Here is a 22902-nt window from a genome sequence, read left to right as displayed (position 1 = left end):
TTTATTCTGAAGAGATTTCCCTCTCACCCTCCCCCAACTCATTGAAATCTTTCTCATCGCCCGATTTGCCTTATTTCCAGCAATACAGGTGCCATTCCGGTATAGGTAAAGGGAATTCCATTTGTAAAATCAGGCCTGGCACCAAGCCCCAGGAACATAAATCTCTCCCCTCTACACCATCCTTCCAGTTGTGCATTGGTATATTCTAGTGTAGATTCTTCTTCAAACTGTATTAAGTTCTACACGGAAAAGCAAAGGAAAATACCTCTGAGGACTGGCAGCCTGTTCTAAGGCCCACTATATGCAGCAGGGGCATGGGAACCTGGATTGTAGTTTTAGGGTAAGGGAGAATGAGAGTATAGAGGTCAGGAGCTCAGATTTGACGTCGCAGGAGGGGGCCAGTGTTCAGGTAGGTGGTTTGAAGTGTGTCTACTTCAATGCCAGGAGTATACGAAATAAGGTAGGGGAACTGGCAGCATGGGTTGGTACCTGGGACTTCGATGTTGTGGCCATTTCGGAGACATGGATAGAGCAGCGACAGGAATGGATGTTGCAGGTTCCGGGGTTTAGGTGTTTTAGTAAGCTCAGAGAAGGAGGCAAAAGAGGGGGAGGTGTGGCGCTGCTAGTCAAGAGCAGTATTACCGTGGCGGAGAGGATGCTAGATGGGGACTCATCTTCCGAGGTAGTCTGGGCTGAGGTTAGAAACATGAGAGGAGAGGTCACACTGTTGGGAGTCTTCTATAGGCCTCCAAATAGTTCTAGGGATGTAGAGGAAAGGATGGCAAGGATGATCCTGGATAAGAGCGAAAGTAACAGGGTAGTTATTATGGGAGACTTTAACTTTCCAAATATTGACTGGAAAAGATATAGTTCGAGTACATTAGATGGGTCGTTTTTTGTACAGTGTGTGCAGGAGGGTTTCCTGACACAGTTTGTTGATAGGCCAACAAGAGGCGAGGCCACATTGGATTTGGTTTTGGGTAATGAACCAGGCCAGGTGTTGGATTTGGAGGTAGGTGAGCACTTTGGGGACAGTGACCACAATTCGGTGACGTTTACGTTAAGGATGGAAAGGGATAAGTATACACCGCAGGGCAAGAGTTATAGCTGGGGGAAGGGAAATTATGATGCCATTAGACGTGACTTGGGGGGGATAAGGTGGAGAAGTAGGCTGCAAGTGTTGGACACACTGGATAAGTGGAGCTTGTTCAAGGATCAGCTACTGCGTGTTCTTGATAAGTATGTACCGGTCAGGCAGGGAGGAAGGTGCCGAGCGAGGGAACCGTGGTTTACCAAAGAAGTGGAATCTCTTGTTAAGAGGAAGAAGGAGGCCTATGTGAAGATGAGGTGTGAAGTTTCAGTTGGGGCGATGGATAGTTACAAGGTAGCGAGGAAGGATCTAAAGAGAGAGCTAAGACGAGCAAGGAGGGGACATGAGAAGTATTTGGCAGGAAGGATCAAGGAAAACCCAAAAGCTTTCTATAGGTATGTCAGGAATAAGCGAATGACTAGGGAAAGAGTAGGACCAGTCAAGGACAGGGATGGGAAGTTGTGTGTAGAGTCTGAAGAGATAGGCGAGATACTAAATGAATATTTTTCGTCAGTATTCACTCAGGAAAAAGATAATGTTGTGGAGGAGAATGCTGAGCTCCAGGTAAATAGATTAGATGGCATTGAGGTACGTAGGGAAGAGGTGTTGGCAATTCTGGACAGGCTGAAAATAGATAAGTTCCCGGGACCTGATGGGATTTATCCTAGGATTCTCTGGGAGGCCAGGGAAGAGATTGCTGGACCATTGGCTTTGATTTTTATGTCATCATTGGCTACAGGAATAGTGCCAGAGGACTGGAGGATAGCAAATGTGGTCCCTTTGTTCAAAAAGGGGAGCAGAGACAACCCCGGCAACTATAGACCGGTGAGCCTCACGTCTGTAGTGGGTAAAGTCTTGGAGGGGATTATAAGAGACAAGATTTATAATCATCTAGATAGGAATAATATGATCAGGGATAGTCAGCATTGCTTTGTGAAGGGTAGGTCATGCCTCACAAACCTTATTGAGTTCTTTGAGAAGGTGACTGAACAGGTAGACGAGGGTAGAGCAGTTGATGTGGTGTATATGGATTTCAGCAAAGCGTTTGATAAGGTTCCCCACGGTAGGCTATTGCAGAAAATACGGAGGCTGGGGATTGAGGGTGATTTAGAGATGTGGATCAGAAATTGGCTAGCTGAAAGAAGACAGAGGGTGGTGGTTGATGGGAAATGTTCAGAATGGAGTTCAGTCACAAGTGGAGTACCACAAGGATCTGTTCTGGGGCCGTTGCTGTTTGTCATTTTTATCAATGACCTAGAGGAAGGCGCAGAAGGGTGGGTGAGTAAATTTGCAGACGATACTAAAGTCGGTGGTGTTGTCGATAGTGTGGAAGGAAGTAGCAGGTTACAGAGGGATATAGATAAGCTGCAGAGCTGGGCTGAGAGGTGGCAAATGGAGTTTAATGTAGAGAAGTGTGAGGTGATTCACTTTGGAAGGAATAACAGGAATGTGGAATATTTGGCTAATGGAAAAGTTCTTGAAAGTGTGGATGAGCAGAGGGATCTAGGTGTCCATGATCCCTGAAAGTTGCCACCCAGGTTGATAGGGTGGTGAAGAAGGCCTATGGAGTGTTGGCCTTTATTGGTAGAGGGATTGAGTTCCGGAGTCAGGAGGTCATGTTGCAGCTGTACAGAACTCTGGTACGGCCGCATTTGGAGTATTGCGTACAGTTCTGGTCACCGCATTATAGGAAGGACGTGGAGGCTTTGGAGCGGGTGCAGAGGAGATTTACCAGGATGTTGCCTGGTATGGAGGGAAAATCTTATGAGGAAAGGCTGATGGACTTGAGGTTGTTTTCGTTGGAGAGAAGAAGGTTAAGAGGAGACTTAATAGAGGCATACAAAATGATCAGGGGGTTGGATAGGGTGGACACCGAGAGCCTTCTCCCGCGGATGGAAATGGCTGGCACGAGGGGACATAACTTTAAACTGGGGGGTAATAGATATAGGACAGAGGTCAGAGGTAGGTTCGTTACGCACAGAGTAGTGAGGCCGTGGAATGCCCTACCTGCAACAGTAGTGAACTCGCCAACATTGAGGGCATTTAAAAGTTTATTGGATAAACATATGGATGATAATGGTATAGTGTAGGTTAGATGGCTTTTGTTTCGGTGCAACATCATGGGCCGAAGGGCCTGTACAGCGCTGTATTGTTCTATATTCTATGTTCTATATATCAGATAGCAATACAAATGTGATTTTACTTGTCTAATAGCTGCCTTTGGCTAATGTTCAAAAGCTCCAATGATTTAAATGCAGATTACACAACCAGTTGTTTCACAAGGCTGCTCCATAAATCACTTCAGAAACCCTTTACACGAGTGTGATCAATAAGCTGAAAAGCACAGCAGATGCAGCGATCCTGAAGAATAATCTTGTCCTGTGCTTGGCTGTGCCCTGAGATCTTTTCTTTCCTGGAAGTATTTTAGCCTGAGACATCAATCAAATGGATTCATTATAAGCTTCTGGAGGCTGAGTCTGACGTCAGTACTGTGAGAAATAATTACACACCCACAGTTCACCGTTAGAACGCCACTGCTTCACTGCTAGCTTTGACAGGATCTTTGCACCCATTCGGAAGACAACTGTGTGGGTACTGTTGTACAATATTCTGTGAAATTGGGATGGTTCCCTGATGCTAACAAAAGCTCAGATTTGAGGTATTCATGTAACTTGCCAGTGCCCTTGCGGAGCACTCCACTTTACAGCAGACTCCTCTGCAGCTTCTTGGAGAATAGAATAATAACTTCTCTTCTACTTCTGCTGGGAAATATTGAAGGTATGTCATAAAGTGGCCTGTGAGTACATGGGTTGTTTGAATTTAAATTTTAAAAGAATATCCAAATGCATGGGCTTCTCAGATTAAAGGTAATGGTAGAATCTGGGTTGGTTTATAATACTGCAAACGACTGTTTTGTATAGCCTCCTATCACTTGTTATCCATTTTCCAGGTCAATTGAGTTAAAGTTTATGACTGCAGATCAAATGTTAATTTGAAGCTGAAAATTAGTTTGTGCTTTTTACATGGAATTATGTTAACTTGCACTGTTTGTGAGAATCTATTTTCATGTAGCATTATTTAATGAATTCTAATACTCTGTATGTCGTAGTCTGAATCAATTTAATGCAAGCTGAATTACTCTAAATCCTATTGTAAGAAATCCTTTCAGTTGCAAGAGGTGCACACTTGGATTTCGCTGGCTTCAATAAACTTTAAAATATGAGGTTATTCATATTACATACTTTGTTCTTTCAAAGGGGCAGTACAGGCACAATGGGCCAAATTGCCTTCTTCTGAGCTCTAATTGGTCTTTGCATTGAAGAACTCATTTTAAAATGTGCCAAAAATTGCTTGGCATGTGTTTCTGCACCAAAAGATCACGCCAGAGTAATAGAATATTACCTCAAGCTTGCAATTTTTCCCATGCAGTCGTTTCTGATTGTAAATATGCCAGAATGCACTTTAAAAGACAATTTATTTGTAATGTCAGAAAGGCAGAATGGATACGAAATTGACTGAATGCCAGGAAACATAAAGTAGTCATATCCAGACTGGAGGAAGGCACAGAGTGCAGCTTCCCAGGGATTGGTATGAGGACCAGTGCTTTTCTTGATATTTATTAATGACTTAGGCTTGGGTATGCAGAACATAAAACTTGGAAGTATTGTGAAGTATGAGGAGGATAGTGATAGATTTCAAGAGGATATGGACAGGCTTGTGGAATGGACGGACATGTGCCAGATGAAATTTTATGCAGGAAAGTGTGAAGTGATGCATTTTGGTAGGACAAATTAGGAGAGGCAATTCGAAAAGGGTTCAGGAACAGATAGACCTGGGGGTAAATATGCACAAATTGTTGGAGGTGTCATGGCAGATTGATAAAGTGGCTAAAAAGGTAATTGGGATCCTGGGCTTCATAAGTATTGAAATAGAGTACACAAAAGCCAGGAGCTTATGATGAATCTTTACAAAATCTGATTCAGCCTCAACTGAAGCATTGGGTGGGATTTTCCTGCTCATCCTGCTGCCAGGTTCATCCAGCCCTGTTGAAAGTCAATGGACTTCTGTCTGGCCCACCGCATCACCTGCAGTCGAACCCATCGCAACAGGGCTGGAAAATCCTGGCCATTGTGTCTAATTCTGGGCAACGCATTTTAGGAAGGAGATGAAGAGAGGGTGAAACAAAGGTTTATGGAACTTGTTTCAGGAATGTAAAGCGGCAGAATTCTGGTGATTACTGGTGAAAACTGTGTTACCAACAACTTCCAGCATCACATTGCCAATGCTGAGGGGTAGCAGGGTGGCAGCATTTTGGACCAGGCCAATGTATAGAAAATTACAGTAACTTTTAATTTTCCTGAACTGTGTAACTTTAAATACGAGCATAAAAATATAGGAACAGGAATTGGCCATTCAACACTGAGCACCTACTCTCCCATCAATTTTGGTTTAATTGATTTGGCTAGTAGCCAATGAGTTAGCCCAAAAGGCTGTGCTCTGCCCGGTAACAGGCAGTGATTGGACGTTATCCCACTGGAATGTTTCTCAGAGCCACAAGGTTCCATTCTAGTTCTACTTTTCATTCTGGAAGCAGGGGTACAAGATTCAGAAAAATCCTCTCCAGAAAATTGCTATTAAGTCACTTAAAAGAAGATTCAGTTACCTCTCGCTCTCTCCATTAAGCCTGTGGGTGTTGACTTCCAGAAAACAGGGCCTGAAGGCAGGACATGAACTGAGAGCAAATTATGATGAAACAGGGACTCTGACTCTCCAGGAAAATTGTGAGTGCAGGCTACAAAACAAGGATTGTGATTCCCAAACTTACTGTGATGAAAGCCTGCAAGGACCCATCATCTGAAGCAAAGACTCTTTTCTCTTTCATTTACATATTCTTTTTTACTTTATTCCCCCCTCAGTTTTTGTCTGTCTTGGGTATGTGTGTAGAGGGTGGGGGGAGGGAAACTACAGTAGGAGTTAGGTACTTATTGATAATTAACCAACTGTATCTGCTGTGTATTTTACCATTACCTTGTTATAAATAAACAATAATTGTGTTTCAACTGCAAACCTGATGACTGTAATTATTGGGCAGCGAAGGACCAAATATTTCAGGAATTTTTGTAAGAATTATTGGTTAATTCACTTGTGTTGTGATTCTGGGTCATGTGGGGCAGGAAGTGACTGAGCACTTGCCCAGGGTGGTGCAACACTACATGTAACTTTTGCCATTTGTGAACAAGAATATCAGATCCTGAACTCCACATTTTATATCATTATATTTGGCTTCTAATGTTCTAATCACTCATTTAACCTGTCCCTATACATTTTCAGACACTGCATTCTCCTTACAGCTTACGTTCCTATTTAAATGTACATCAGCAATCAACATAGATACAATACATTCCGTCACCATATATGCCCCTTCATAAATCAGTGTTGACTCTGGCCAATCATACTTTGAATTTGTTGTTACATTACAGATTATAGCACTCTTTTAATTCATATATAAGGTGTAGGTGCTGGGTAGACCATCATTTATTGCCTATTCCTAATTGCTCTTGAGAAGGTGCTGGTGAGCTGCCTTCTTGAACTGCTGCAGTCCCTGTGGTGTAGGAGTTCCAGTATTTTGACCCAGTGACAGTGACGGAACGGCAATATATTTCAAGTCAGTATAGTGAATGACTTGGTGGGGAACTTCCAGGTGATATTGTTCCCATGTGTCTGCTGCCCTTGTCCTTCTAGATAGTAGCAGCTGTTGGTTCTACTATTGAGGTCAACCTAACTAGGCTATAGTACCTGCTTCCGCTCTCTTCTAACGTTTTTGATGAGCAATCTAATCCCTTCGGACTATTTTGCAATCTAGGGAATTATGAACTATCGCAAACAATAACGCATTGACTGGAGTCACCTCATTTAAATCCCTAGTGTACAGACCATTAATCTATGAGTTGGATCTAATCCCATTAATTTCTTTGATACAGGTACTATTTCTTCACTGAGACTAATTCTCTAATTTCCTCATTCCCATTAGATCTTTGGCTTTCCATTAATTTCATAACGTTTTTGTGGTTTCTCCTGTGATGACAGATGCAAAATAGTTATCCTGTCTCAATCTCTGAGGGACCCATGATTAGTTGCGCTAATAATAGACAATGCAATCTTCCAGAAGAGCACTTCCAATATGTCTTCCTCTTTCCTCAACCAAGTGAAAGAAAAACACTCCTACAATCCCAAGACCCTCAAAGGAATCTCAGTGTGTCTAATTCTGGCTTCTTGACCACCTCCAATTTTATTTGCTCTGCCATTGGGGTCTGTACCTTCTGCTGGCAAGGCCCTAAGCTCTTGAATTCCCTCACTAAACTTCTCTGCTTCTCTACCTCACATTCTTCCTGATGATCTGAAAATCTGACCTCTATAACTAAACTCTTGCCGATCTTCCCAAATATTGCCTTATTTGCTCAGTATCAACTTTTGTTTTAAGACCATAAGACATAGGAGTAGAATTGAGCCACTCAGCCTATCGAGTCTGCTCCGCCATTCAATCATGGCTAATATGTTTCTCATCCCCATTCTCCTCATAATTCCTGATCCCCCTTTTTAATACTCCTGAAAAGTGCCTTGGGATGTTTTATTATATTAAAGTTATGATACAAATACAAGATTTTGTTGCATCCTGGAGTATTTATTTCCCACCCTTGTCCACTGTGCCACCATGGGCAGAGCTTTTCCATGCACTTCAACACCCAGATGTCAAAGTAAAATGGTGGTGCTGAGTTTCCCCTTGCTGGCAGAGACACCAGTGTCAGAATCATCCCAGATATGACCCATTAAGGATGACGGTTGAGGGGGGTCCCTTAGAGAGTCAGCAGCTCTAAAGCCTCAGGAACTGCTTTGGGAGAGGTAGGTGCTGCTGAAGCAGTTTGGAACTGCAAGGGCCCCTCAAAATGGAGGCACTCTTTGAGGCATAGAGATAAATAATAACGTCAGGACGGCAAAGCTGGCAGGCCCTTTGCAGCAGAGAGGAAATCCCTCCAGCAGAATTGTTTGGACTGTGGGTGCCACTTTTCACAGGCCCTTTATTGGAGCATGGAGCCTGTGCCACAGGAAAAATGCATTGTCTCTCAACACAACAGGTGGTGACGCTGCCATCTGCAAAATTCTAGTGAAGCTGCAAAATTTACCTAATTTGGGTCTTAACTATGTTAATTGGTTCCCCATCTCCAATAGATACCCACCTGCTTTCCAGGCCACTCTGATGTGGGTTCAATTATTTTTCCCTGAACCCCTGCCCCCAACTTCTCCCAGCAATGAGCCCATCTATTTTGTACAAATGTTTTGTATTTTTAGAGGTATGGGGCGGGATTCTCTCAGCCCACGCCAGGCCGGAGAATCGCCGGGCTGGGCGCGAATCGCTCGATGCCGCCCCGATGGCGGTCTGACGATTCCCCGGAGAGTGGGATGGGCCGAGCGGCCGCACAAAAAATCCAAGTCCCGCCGGCGCCGTCCACGTATGGTCCTATCCGGCAGGACCTTAGCGTGCATCCATTGGGCGGCCTGGTGTGGGTGGGGTGGGGGGTGGGGGTCCGACCCTGGGGGGGGGGGGGGCCTCCGCTGTGGCCTGGCCCGCGATCGGGGCCTACCGATCAGCGGGCCGGTCTCTTGGGCTGGGGGCCTCTTTTGCTCCGCGCCTGCTCCTGTAGCCCTGCGCCATGTTGCGTCGGGGTTGGCGCGGAGAAGGAAGCCACCGCGCAAGCGCACAATCGCGCCGGTTGCGGTGCGCATGCCGCACACGCGCCGGGTGCAGCGCGCAGCGCAGACCCGCGCCACCCATTTGAGGCCGGCATCAGCAGCTGGAGTGGCGTGGGTCGCTCACGGTGCCTGGCTGGCCTCCTGTAAAACACAACGCCGTTTACGATGATGTCAACACTTAGCCCCAGGATCAGAGAATCTCGCTCCCAATGCCTTTCATTTTAATTTGTTTTCTCTCATTCCCTGATGCCAGCTTAGACTCTAATGCCAAATACCTTCCTGGCACTTAACACTGATTTTTTATTTAAATCGCTACTCTGCTCCACAGCCTTGACATTTGTCTTACTGCTTTCAAATTTATGTTTTCCTAAATCCTCTCACCACCCCCTCACCATTAGGTTATCAACTGAAGTACAGATTTAGTGTTTAATTTGCCAGGATCCTGATCCCAACCTGGTTTAGATGGAATTGATCCCAATGGAACAGTTCCTTCTTTCACAATTCTGGCCCAGAAATCCAAACCACTTCAACATCACTTCTTCAGTCTTACTTTTAATCTTACACTTTAGACTGGATTCTCCATCTCCATCAGCAGTAGCGGAATTGACAATGAGGCAGAGTATCCAGCGTCGTGAAGAAAACGGGATTTGTCCGATCCGATGCTCTGGTCTCACACTGGTGTTGGCATTGAGGGTCAATAAGATCCGTTTGCATCCACTTAAACCAGGTAAACATTCTCCTCTCCCCTGTGATTTTCCGGTCCTCTGGGCCAGGAACTATAGAATCATAGACGTTACAGTGCTGAAGGAGGCCATTCGGCCATTCGAGTCTGCACTGGCCCTTGGAAAGAGCACCCTACTGAACCCCACACCTCCACCCTATCCCTGTAATCCAATAACCCCACCTAACCTTTTGCACACTAATTTAGCATTGCCAATCTTCCTAATCTGCACATCTTTGGACTGTGGGAGGAAACTGGAGCACCCGGAGGAAACCCACGCAGACACGGGGAGAAAGTGCAAATTCCACACAGTCACCCGAGGCCGGAATTTAACCTGGGTGCTGCAAGACATGGCCTTGATGCGATGGACCTCACAGTGGGCCAAGGACATAACAAGCGAAGCTGTCCCCAAAGTTCATCCAAGGGCCACCCTCCCCTCCACAATGCAGGACCAAAACAGATTTAAGTGCTTTCCAATCACCTCCCTTCATGGTTGAGTGAATTTGAAGTGGTCAGCTAGAAACAGACAGCACTTAACTCTGTTTGAAGTGGTCCAAGAGCTGTTAATCAAAGCTTGATTTTTATAAACATTGCAGTTAGACCACTTTAGAGTTACTCAACAGTGAAGGAAGATGAATGGAACAATGCTGACAGCTGGGCGTATGTGTGGAAGCTGTCACTCACAGCCTCGTAAAATCAATATCAAAGAGAAATAAATGAATGGCTGACAGATCAAAGATCTGAGGGGTGTTAAACACAGCTGACTGGTTTTCTTTTTCCAGGAATTGACAGGGGCTGTGTCTGTGTCTGAGCCAGCAGGTTTTTTGCCCAGGTGAGTATTAAAGCAGTAATTATTTTTTTCACTGCCTCTGCCTGGACTGTTCTTTAGCTTCCAGATAGGGCCTCTCTTCTATTTTTAAATTTTTCCAATTAAGGTGCAATTTAGTGTGGCCAATCCACCTACCCTGTACATCTTTGGGTTGTGGGGGTGAGACCCCTGGAGACACAGGGAGAATGTGCAAACTCCACACATACAGTGACCGGGGGGCTGGGATTGAAGCCAGGTCCTTGGCCCATTGAGGCAGCAGTGCTAACCACTGTTCCACCGTGCCGCCCGAGGGGTCTCTTCTCTGGGCGATTTCAGGGAGGGTCTCTTTATTTAGGCGGTATCTGTGGCGTGGGGGTTGAGTCGGGTCATCTCTATACTAAGGGGGAGGTGGGAATCCAGAAACGCTAGGTGTGGGGGTTTGCTGCGGGGGGGCGAGGCGGGGGTGTTGGATTGCGATGCCGAGGAGGCGGGGCGAAGCTGCGGGACCTGGCTATTCGGCCATCTGCTACAAATGGTGGCCCAACAGTGGAATTCCCTCAGGAATCCCTCACAATCCTCGTTCTGCATAAATTTGCATGGCTAATGATTGGGGAATTGCTTCCTAATTTGCATTCCCAATCATGTGCAATTAAGCCCCGGCATGAGAACATATGGCGGGATTCTCCACCCCATCACACCAGATTTCTGGTGTGGCGCACCCCTGGGATTCTCACCAACTGGCCAATGGGGTTTCCCATTGTGGGAAGCCCCATGCCATCGGGAAACCCTTGGGCTGCCGGCACAATGGAGAATCCCGACAGTGGAGAATCTAGCCCATAGTCTTCCAAACGGAGAATTCCACCCTCTGTTTCTCCTAATACCAATTTGCACGTGGCACAAATGATGCTCAGAGAGTTGGAGCTTCTGCAACTCTCTGAGCAGAATCAGATTCCTCATTCTACCGATGTGGTAGTCCACAGATAACGTATTAGATAGACTCCTGTACAGTGACAGATGTATAATGAACAACATAACTACCTGGTAGCTGTTTAGTCTGCACACAATTTCTTTATTTGCTGTTTTCATCCACAATGTATTATGGTGCAATATTGAATAAGATATCACTGAAACAAAACACCACTCTGTCACTATTAAATAAAAGTAGCAAAACCTGAAAATGTCCAACAGAATACAGCATAAATAGAAAAAAATAATAATATTCTGAGTCCTGTAAGTAGGGCTTGGTAAGTTAAGCTTAACCATATTTAAACTATTTTCATATTATATCAACCAGCATACTGACAAGGTGAAGGAAGCCATTTTAATATTGAGTTGAAAAATACATTTTGTGTTCTGTCACTTGTATTTTGTACCAACCAAATAAATATATTAATCAAATTATTGTATTGAGATAATTACAGTCAGAAACAGATGATTGAAGAAGTAATGAGCTTTAACTGAGTTACAATATAGTAAAACAATGTTCGAAGGGCTCGGTTTTATTTGATAGCTAACTTGCTATCTGCTTCTCTCTCCCAACTTTTCTGACTATTGTAGATTATGGTTTTTGTAAATTCTTGCATGGGGTGTGGGTGTCGCTGGCAAGGCTGCCATTCATTGTCCATCCCTAATTGCCCTTGAGCTGAGTGGCTTACTGGGGCATTTAAGAGGGCAGTTAACAGTCAACTACATTACTGTGGATGTGGAATCACATGTAGGCCAGACCCAGTAATGGTGGCAGCTTTCCTTCCCTAAAGGACATTAGTGAACCAAATGATTTCTACAACAATCAACACAATCGTCATTTCTGAGTCTAACTTTATAATTTCAGATTTACTAATTAAAGTTAAATTCCACAAGTTGGCCAGAACATTAGCCTGGGCCACTGGATTACTAGTCCAGTGACATTACACTGCACCACAATCTCACCCATTGCTGATCAAACAATGTTAATTGTCATTACAATGGGTGGAATTTTCAATTCTTGTGTATACAGTTCGGGCTGAGGCGGGAAACCCAGTGTACAGTTCTTCAGTTGAACAGCCAAGTTTTCTCTTTGGATGTTCTGGCACAATGCGCACAAAGAATCTGGAGGTGTGGCCATGCCATCATGGTGACGGGCGAAGCCTGATACAGCCAGCAATGTCAGCTCCTCCACAGAGACCAGGGCACCATTTTTAAAGGGGGTCCTAATCTATACTGACAAAAAAACTTCCCCACATCCGCCGCATTTGGAGCTCTGCTACCGGCAGCGGGTGGTGGAAAATTCCACCTTATTGGTAAAGGAGGTAGTATATGCGGATGAAGATGGGATTGATGGGCAACTGAGAAAGTATTTCATACAAAAATGTTTTATTCACTTATATTGAACGTTGTCAGAAGAAGCAAATCCTGACTTGAAGGTATATCACCGTTATTTCACTGTTGCTGGAACAAAATCCTGGAATGTCCTATGTAAGGGTAATCTGGGTGTAGGTTCATGGACTGCAATGGTTCAAGAGTAAGAAGGTAGCTTACTCTCCCTTCTCGAGGGTAAATAGGCCTAGGCAATAAATACTGGCCTTTCCAACAGTGTTCACAACCCATGGTTATAAAGCTGACCAGTAAATGTAATTATTGTGTTTTTGATCATTGAGGCAATACTTGGTTATGTAGAATGTGTTTGAGGAAGGGTCTGGAGGATGAATGAGCATGACAAATTAAATTTCAAGACAATACTTGCATTTAGAAAGGGGAAAATAAACAGAGCCATTCATGCTGCAAAACCATTTTTATTTTCCAAAACAATTTAGTCATTTTCCATCTTTATATGAAACATTGAAGATCAAGCCTAATTAAACATACTTTCATCATATAGCCCAAACTGTTGCAGCAGCGTAACAGATGTTGAATTATGCTCTGATCCAGTGACGTGAAATTTTTAGTTTTGCGAATCCAGCACCATTTCTCATTGGAATCCACGTGGCGCTGGGGCTAGCCCCTTAACAGTAGCTGAATCGGTCCAATTGAGGCGCCAGTTTTGCTGTTGTAGAAGTCCACGAATCCTGGTCCAGCATCAACTCTTGGTCTCAGGAACGGAGAGTTCCGCAGAAGAAGTAAGAGAAGGAGTAAACCATTAGAAATAATAAATAATGATAATCTTCATTGTCACAAATAGGCTTACATTAACACCACAATGAAGTTACTGTGAAAAGCCCCTGGTCGCAACATTCCAGCGCCTGTTCGGGCACACAGAGGGAGAATTCAGAATGTCCAAATTACCTAACAAGCACATCTTTGGACTGTGGGAGGAAACCGGAGCACCCGGAGCAAACCCAAGCAGGCACGAGGAGAACGTGTGGTCCAACAGACGGTGGCCCAAGCCGGGAATCGAATCTGGCGCTGTGAAGCAACAGTGCTATGCTACTGTGTACCCGTGCCATTTTGGTTCCCTTGAGTCTGATCCATCATTCAATGCAATCACATCTGATCTTCTGTCTCAACCCCATTTTCTTTCCCATTCCCCATATTCCTGGTTCCTTGAGAGACAAAAAATCTGTCTACCTCAACCTTCAATATACTAGAAGCCATTCAGCCATCGGGTCTGCACCAACCCTTCGAAAGAGCACCCTACCTAGACCCATGCCCTCACCCTAACCCGGAACCCAGTAACCCCACCTAAACCTTTTGGACACCAAGGGACAAGTCAGCATGGCCAACCCACCTAACCTGCACACCTTTGGACAGTGGGACGAATCCCGAGTACCTGGAGGAAACCCCCACAGACTAGGGGAGCATGTACAATCTTCACACAGACAGTGACTCAAGGCTGGAATTGGACCTGCATCCCTGGACCGTAAGGCAGAGGTGCTTGCCACTAGACGATGGAGCATGCACAACCCTCTCGGGTAAAAAACGATTCCCATCTCTTTGAGTGAATCAGTTTCTCCTTCTCAGTCCTAAATGATTGCCAACTATTATACTTTCCCCTTAATTCTGCATGAGTTGTGCATGCTCCATCTTCTAGTGGCAAGCACCTCTGCCTCACGGTGCCAGGGATCCAGGTCCAATTCCAGCCTTGGGTCACTGTCTGTGTGAAGATTGTACATGCTCCCCTTGTCTGCGTGGGTTTCCTTCAGGTACTCGGGTTTCGTCCCACTGTCCGAAGATGTGCAGGTTAGGGAGCAGAAAGTTCAGAGTGAGGCAAAAAGCCAGATTCCTGCCAGTGAAAGCTGCAGTCTAAGGGCCCCGTTGACCGTGGGCGCAAATCCCACAGTGACCGCTCAATCTCGCGCGAGGCCAAAAACGGGGTTGTGCCAGTGAGAATTCAGTTTGGTACCTTCCCTGCCCACGTCCAATGACGCAATCGGGTTCCCGCCCAGGGAGGGCACAGGCCTGATTAACATATCTTAAAATAAATTAGAATATAATAATAGGCCTAACGGCATTACTTCTACCCGTAACTTCCAGCCCAGCCTACATTATATTATGCCGGCACAAATAGCTGATAGTTTTCCAAAACAACCATGCTGGGGATGCACAGATTACATATAACCCCTGAGTGGTGAGGGACATGCACTGCCCTGGCACGACCAACTGGCAGTGCCAACCGGCAGAGCCACCCAGACAGTGCCAGACTGGCTACGACAGCTTGACACTGCCAGGGGAGGCCATCTGGGAAGCTCCATTGGGGGGTTCCCCTTATTTGTGGCTGGGGGGGGGGGGGGGTTGGGAGGGCAAATTCCTGTGAAGAGGGAAGGCAATGCCTGTGAAGGGGGAGTGCAAAGCCTGTGGATGGTGGTGCGGAGGGAGTTTGTCTGTGGTGCAAAGCCTGTGGATGGTGGTGCGGAGGGAGTTTGTCTGTGGTGCAAAGCCTATGGATGGTGGTGCGGAGGGAGTTTGTCTGTGGTTGGGGAGGGAGGGTAGATGCCTGTGAAGGGGGAGGGCCATGCATGTGAAGGGGGGACGATGCAAAGTGGGGGAGGGAGTTTGTCTATGAGGGGAGATAATGCCCATGAAGCTGCCATGGCGTGGGGGTGGGGGGGGAGGGTACTTCTGTGTCTGTGAGGGGATAGGAGAAAGTATATTTTAAACGCAGATTGGGACATCCTTTAAAGATGGTGCTCCAGTCTATGTGGAGCCGGCCTTGCCGCCCTGCCTCACCAGAGTGATGGCGCAAACCACGCCCCAGATGTTTTGTGCACTAAGTGCCAGATATTCTGGTCTGAAACTCAACTACGTTTCTGGAGAGACACACTCTGTTTTTCAGCCAGACGCTGACAAATTTTGGGCAGATTCCGCCCAGACATTTCCCCTCGATACTTTCGTGGTGGGGTTATGGCGGCTCGATTTTTCCGCTGATCCGTGTGGGGGATGCAATTTACATGCATTAGCATGTCATCTGTATTCATTAAAACACAACCCACTTGAATCATATTCCCCCATTCTAATTTCCTGCGGTGTGGTACGTACCACACCGCAGGAAATTAGACCCGTCTAAATCACAACCAGGTGTGCAGCTGTTCTCCCTCTCTTCACTTGTGACTGCGAGGTGAGTGCAACATTCAAAGCCTACCTGCAAAAGCCATGCTCTGCTTCCTCAGTGGTGCCTGTATTTACTCACACAGGTGGTAATATATGATGGAGCAGCTACCCTAGGGTTCCTCAGGTGTTGAGCTGGTCTGCTCATGGCGGCTGCTTGGATGTTGTGTTTTCTGTGGCTGCCGCACCACTCTTGCAGGACAGTATTGTGCAATGTAAGTGTCAGCAGGATTGCACTCTAAAACAGAGACCAGCCTGGCAGCCAGGGAAGGAGGGGAGATGACAGAGACATGTCAGTGAAAAAGGATTGTTAGGGTTGGAGGGTGGGTAGGTAAGGGGGTGGGGAGGGGGAGATGGCAGAGACAAGAGGGTGAAGGGCTTTTGGGAGGATTGGAGGGAGGAAAATGGCAGAGACACGAGGGTGAAAGGCGTTTGGGAGGCTTGGAAGGGGGACAATGGCAGACACATGGGGGTGAAAGGGTTTTGGGAGAGTTGCAGAGATGATGAAGGCAGAGACATGAGGGTGAAAGGGGTTTGGGAGGGTTGCAGAGATGATGATGGCGGAGATATGAGGGTGAAGGGGTTTTGGGAAGGTCGGCATGGGTGCCGGTGGCAGAAACATGAGAATGGAGGAGGTTTGGAGGGAAAGAGTGGGATAAACATGAGGGTGAAGGGTTTTTGGGAGTGTTGGAGGGAGTGAGTAATAGAAACATTAGGGTGAAGGGAGTTTGATGGGTTGGAGGGGGATGATGACAGAGACATGAGGGTGAAGGGGTTTTGGGAGGATTGGAGGGGGATGATGGCAGAGACATGAGCGTGAAGAGTGTTTGGGGGGGTTGGAAGGGGATCAATACAGAGACATGAGGGTGAAGGGAGCTTGGCAGGGTTGGGGGGGGGGGACGATGGCAGACAATTCTCTTAATCAAAACAAAATTCGATTAGCTCAAGGTTTTACGAAGGTATAATTGCATCGCTGGCTCCCAACCTTTCAAACTAGGATTTTATTTTAAAACATGACTGCAGCTGTCGAACACACTCTAACCCAAGCTTTGGACCCTTACTGCACCAAATACCTATAATACAATACATCTGAAATTTGTACATTCACTACACCTCTCCCCTTAAAAAAAGAACCAGCAATATAAACAGATGGCTTCATTTTTCCAAAGCCTTTTAACTCTAAACATTTATCATTATTAAACACTCTCCAAGACACATATAATATTACATTTTAAACATGCAAACGCAAACACGAGTACAGCCCATTTCAGAATTTCTTTTCTACCTTTGAATGTTCCAGTCTTCTCACACTTCAAAGTCATGATAAAGCATCACCAATCATGCTTTCCCTTCCTGCTACATGTATAATTTTAAGTTAACTGGTTGTAACAGTAAACTCCATCTTTTAACTAACTGTCAGTGAGAGCAGAACTGTCTCACTTGTGCACATAGCTTCATTCAGCTCAGGACTGGACTGTTTTCTCAAAATGCCTGTTGTCTTAAGCTTCACCCAGTAATGAGATCATCTTACCAAGCTAAAAACCAATTATCTCCACAGGGAATTCTCTTAATCAAAACAAAATTCCAATAACCCAAGCTTTTTACGATGGTTTAATTGCACGCTGGATCCTTTGTTTGGCCTCTTGTTCCGCACTGTAACCAATCACTGTTTGCCGACGTACCATTTGTCAATGTTCTCTGTTTATTATTCTTTTGTCTCCTATGTACGTACTGTGTATGTTCCCTTGGCCGCAGAAAATTACTTTCAACTGTACTTCGGTACATGTGACAATAAATCAATTCAAAATCAAAAATCAAATCCCAACCTTTCAAATAGGATTTATTTTGAAACATGACTGCAGCAGTCAAGCACACTCTAACCCAGACTTTTAACCCTTACTGCACCAAGTAACAATCATACAATACATCTGAAATTCCTAAATTCATCACATCTGAAAAAACTCAGCAGGTCTGGCATCATCTGTGGAATGCATTCTCAAGACGATTCATACGGACTCGAAACGTTGTGCGTGATTTAGTGGACTCAAGTTAAAAACTGCTGAATGACGCAGTTAGCAGGGTATTTCTAGGTGGCTGCAGCACTATCCAGCGGCACTTTGCCATTTATTTGGCTTTGGGGAGATTCTCTCCACTTAGAGTGATTCCTGCTGGCAGCCTGAAACCACCCTGCCCTGTCCCTGACCATTCGGGAGTCTCCAAAGGCCTGGGAGACTCCCAGGTGCTGCTGCGACTGATCCACGTTTGTGTGGACAAGTACTATACAGTGTCTTGGCGAGATCTTGCAGGCGAAGCCAGTTAGTGTTAATGTGGCATTCAGCTATTTAAATTTGGGCAAAAAATGTTGGCCCAGCTAGCAACGTCCACATCCCATGAACGAATAGAGAAAACAAAATGAGCCGTAAAGAGCCCGATTTGTGGTTTGCATGCTGTTCAACCATTGCACCTGGATCCGTGCTGTTTGAAATGGGGTTGCTAAATCACGGTCATTATATCATACCATCTCTCCACAGGTACTGCCTGATATACTACGTTTTTCCAGCATTTCCTGTTCTTATTTCAGATTCCCAGCATCTGCAGTATTTTGATTTTATCCCAGCATTCTCTACTCGACCTTTTGTTTTATCAACTGATCTTTAAGGTCACTTTCTTCTCCAAGGTTCTAGATAATTTTGCTGTCTCTCAACTCCATGAGCAGAACTTCCATTACACCCTGTCAAAATACTCCTACCCTGTTGCTCATCCATCTTACATCCCCAGTTACAGTCATGATTTTTAAAAAAGTATTTTTATTCAACAAATTTGCAACAGTTTTACAATTCACAACAAATCTGCCAGCCCACCCGAACCACACCTCCCCCCCCCCCCGCCCTCCTTCCCACCTCCCTTAACAGCTAACGGTAACCAACTCCCAAAAGTGCATGATAAGCAAACCCCAACAATTGTAGAACTCATCACTCGCCCCCTTTAGAGCAAATTTCACCTTTTCTAGGGTCAGACACTCCAGCAGGTCCCCCTGCCATGCCGAGGCACAGGGTGGAGAAGCTGACCTCCACCCCAACAAGACCTGTAATGATCTCTGTATGTGCATGTACATAAGGGGTTACTGTGTAATCAGTAGCACCACATGATCACTAGAGGGCCGGACCAACAGGGGTATAAAAAGCAACCATATTGTGTGTCTCTCTCTCTCTTTTGGGTGTACTGTGACCAGGACAGGAGTATCAGATTAGTCCAGATGGTTAGTGGAGTTACGTGTAGTTACTGTAGTTAGATCTTGTTACCCTTATCACTAGTATTAATGTTAAAGTAAAGAGCTCATGCAATTATTGTTATAGTTACTCAATAAACCTTTTGTTACTACTGGACGAGTTCAAGTCACCTTCATCGAGATTCAGAAGACCTCATCAGTAATCGAGATTTGAGTAACACATATTACACTCCGTAGTATATCAAGACACACAGAGAAGTGTAATAAAAGATAATGCAGGAGTGTAATAAAAGAAGACCTGCCTATGAGCATCAGTGAAGCAAACATTAAAACATCTGCCTCTGCACCCGCCTGCAGCGCCAGCCGGTCCGACACCCTGAATATGGCTTCTAGGGGACCGGTTCCACATCAACATCCTGAACCCCTGAAATGGTGCTGACTGCTGTCCTCCAGAACCTTTCCCGTTATGGGCAGGACCAAAACATATGTACATGATTCGCAGGGCCCCTGCCACATGCTCCTGGGCATCCTCTACCCCTTTGAACTGCTGTCTCATTCTAGACTTTGTGAGGTGTGCCCTGTACACTATCTTCAGCAGTATCAGCCCCAGCCTCGCACACAAAGGTAAGGCATTTACCCTCCGCTGCACCTCGCATCACAAACTCTCCTCCAGCACCATCTCAAACTCTTACTCCCACTTTGCCTGAACCCACTTCATGGACACCTCCTCCTCCAAAATCTTCCCGTAAATCGCTGAGACAACCCTACTCTCCAACAGCCCACACTGACAGCACCGCCTACAGCAATGAGGAGGCAGGCACCGTCACGATGGTCCGTGCGACCTTCCTTGCAAAGTCCGGCACCTGCATAGACCTGGAGCTTTTGCCCTGTGCCAGCCCAAAAGACTTGCCCAACTCCTCCAAATTCACAAATCACCCTCCCAGAAACAGATCCTTCATTTCCTTAATTGCCCTCTCTTCCCATCCCCGGAACCTTGCCTCCATCCTCCCCGGCCCAAACTCATGATTCCCCCTGATCGGCATCCCTCCTGACCCAGCTCTCAACCTAAAATGCTGTCTAAACTGCCTCCAGATCTTCAACATGGCTATCACCACCGGACTCGCCGTGTATTTCCCTGGGGCCATTGGGGGCAGCGGCATTGCCAGCACCCATAACCCTGCAAGAGCCCTGCAAGAGCCCTCCTCCATCCTCACGCACAAAGCCTCCCACTCCCTGCTCCATCCCGGACCTTCTCTGCATTTGCCGCCCAATAATAATATGTCAAATGTGGGAGGCCCAACCCCCACCCCCCGCCTGCCGTCCCCTTTGCAGTATCACATTCCTAATCCTAGCCACCCTCAGCGCCCAATTAAATGAGGAGATCAGCCTCATCACTCCCCCTAAAAAATTCCTTGACCATAAAGACCAGCAGGCATTGAAACAAAAACAAGAATCACAACGGCACATACATCTTCAGTGCCCAGCCCACCAACGACAGAGGGTGTCCCACCTCAGCAAATCAGCCTTCACCCTCCCCACTAAGCTAGTGAACTAAAACTTCCGAAGACCCGCCCAATCCTGGGCCACTTGCACTCCCAGATACCTACAATTAGGCACTGCCAGATGAAATAGCAGCCCTCCCACCCCGCTCCCATTCCCAGAGGGAAGATCCAGTTAAGGTCATGATTGACATCCGCTCTGGCTGTTACTGTGGCACTTTATTAATTCTTATTGTTCTCAGCACTTCCAAAGCATTTGATAAAAGTAACCATGCCATTGTCATCTATTGTTTCACCTTTCTTGGGACTGCCCTCTGTGGTCCACTCAAATCTGTCTGGATAAAGCCAATGCATCTCCAGCAAAGGTTTCTCCTCCCACCCTTCAGAAATCAATTTTCAATCCTCAAGAAGAGTAACATTGGACTCAAAATGTTAACTTTGTTTCTCTCTCCACAGATGTGCCAGACCTGCTGAGTTTTTCCAGCATTTTCAGTTTTTATTTCAGAACCTCGAGCCTGCTCCTCATTCAACATCATAATGATTAATCTCACCTCCACCTTCCTGCCCACTCCCTTAAACTCTCTGATTCTTCGTGTGCTAATAGGTGCACTAACAATCTATTTTTCAAGGAACTTCATTGCAGTGTTAATGTAAGCTACCTGTGATACTAATAACGATTAATTAATCAGTCAAACTCAGAACGTGACTCATTTACGCAACATACATTCATATTCAGGGAACCATTTTCTGCAAACAAAAGGAATATGCTCAAGGCTTGAACCTTGTTTGAGTTATCCAGGAGCTTGAGGAGCTTTTCTGTGTTGCTTTCTCCATTACAATGCCTTGGCCAATCAGAGTTGACATGGAAACCAATCAGCACCCTTTTACACCTGCAGTATAAATTGTTGTGATCGCTTGAAATTTGACATTCTTGCATTTATCCTGGTCAGTACAAGATGAAAAATGTTAGTAACATGTCTATCCCGACATGATTATTTTCAAAGACCAGGAGCGCTAATGACTCATTTTCTGGCTATCCAGCTTTTGTCCTTTCCTGGGTATCTATTCATTTTCGCCATATTCAGATCCTCTTTCTGTCTCTTTTCCCTCCCTGGGAAATGACTGAATCTACAACTTTCTCCTCAGATATCTATTTACTATTTTCCTCCAAAATATCTATTTCAATATATTTTACCCCTTTCCTGGTTACTCATTTGCAGTACCCCTTTCGATCTTTCCCTTTTGATCTGTTAGTTTTCTCCATTCTGTGTATATATATTTTCCCCTTTCTCCCTCTCACCAGATGAATATTAATCCATTGTATCATTTGTTCAATTTTGCTGTCTTCTTATCTTAGAATCATAGAATCCCTACAGTGCAGAAGGAAGCCATTCAGCTCATCGAGCCTGCACCAATCCTCTGAAAGAGCATCCACCTAGGCCCACTCTCCAATGCTCCATCTCCATGACCTCACCTAACCTTTGGCCACTAAGGGGCGATTTTATCATGCCCAATCCACCCAACCTGCACACCTTTGGACGGTGGGAGGAAACTAGAGCACCTGGAGGAAACCCATGCAGGCATGGGGCGACCGTGTAAACTCCTTGAAGACAGTCACCCAAGCCCGGATCTAAACCCATGTCCTTGTCGCTGTGAGGTAGCAGTGCTAACCACTGTGCCGCCTCTATCACCATGCCCCACTCCAACTTTGGGCGGGATTCTCCCCTACCCGGCATTCCGGCGTCGGGCCGCCCCAAAGGTACGGACTTCTCCACACCTTTAGGGGCCAAGCCTTCACCTTGAGGGGCTAGGGCCACGCCGGAGTGGTTTCCGCTCCGCCGGCTGGCGGGAAAGGCCTTTGGCGCCACGCCAGCCGGCGCTGAAAGGTCTTCGCCTGGCGACGCATGCGCAGGTGCGTCAGCGGCCGCTCACAGCATCCCCACGCATGCGCAGGGGAGGGGGATCTCTTCCGCCTCCGCCATAGTGAAGACCATGGCGAAGGCAGAAGAAAAAGAGTGTCCCCACAGCACAGGACCGCCCGCGGCTCGGTGGGCCCCGATCGCGGGCCAGGCCACCGTGGGGGTACCCCCGGGGCCAGATCGCCGCCCAGAAACCCGGAGCCTGCCCCCGCCGCCTTGTCCCGCCGTTCAAAAGGAGGTTTAATCCACGCCGGCGGGCGAGGGTTGACAGCGGTGCGACTTCGGCCCATCGCGGGCCGGAGAATCGTCGGGGGTGGGCCCGCCGACCGGCGTGATTCCCGCCGACTGGCGCGGCGCGATTCCCGCC

At 46.3% G+C, this 22902-nt stretch overlaps 1 protein-coding gene and 1 long non-coding RNA gene across 4 annotated transcripts in view; one reads left to right on the top strand and one right to left on the bottom strand.

Moving 5' to 3' along the window:
* The first annotated feature begins 3641 nt into the window (after positions 1 to 3641).
* The window catches only part of dgkb (diacylglycerol kinase, beta), a 1346936-nt gene continuing 1327675 nt past the window's right edge, over positions 3642 to 22902 (top strand). For 2 of the 3 annotated variants that reach the window (XM_072509150.1, XM_072509148.1), the window contains exon 1: positions 3642 to 3868. The gene's annotated coding sequence lies outside the window, so the exon portion shown is untranslated. Of the gene's footprint in view, positions 3869 to 10342; positions 10393 to 22902 lie in introns of all 3 variants that reach the window. The other variant, XM_072509149.1, reaches the window with a different exon arrangement.
* On the bottom strand, positions 13124 to 16104 carry LOC140425757 (uncharacterized). Its single transcript, XR_011947984.1, has 2 exons — positions 15923 to 16104; positions 13124 to 13435 (listed from the first exon to the last, which is right to left on the bottom strand). It is a non-coding gene; the product is annotated as an uncharacterized lncRNA (long non-coding RNA).

The sequence above is a fragment of the Scyliorhinus torazame genome, chromosome 6 (genome assembly GCF_047496885.1).
Source record: "Scyliorhinus torazame isolate Kashiwa2021f chromosome 6, sScyTor2.1, whole genome shotgun sequence".
NCBI classification, from domain to species: Eukaryota; Metazoa; Chordata; class Chondrichthyes; order Carcharhiniformes; family Scyliorhinidae; genus Scyliorhinus; species Scyliorhinus torazame.
This window is presented reverse-complemented; position numbering and strand designations above follow the sequence as displayed.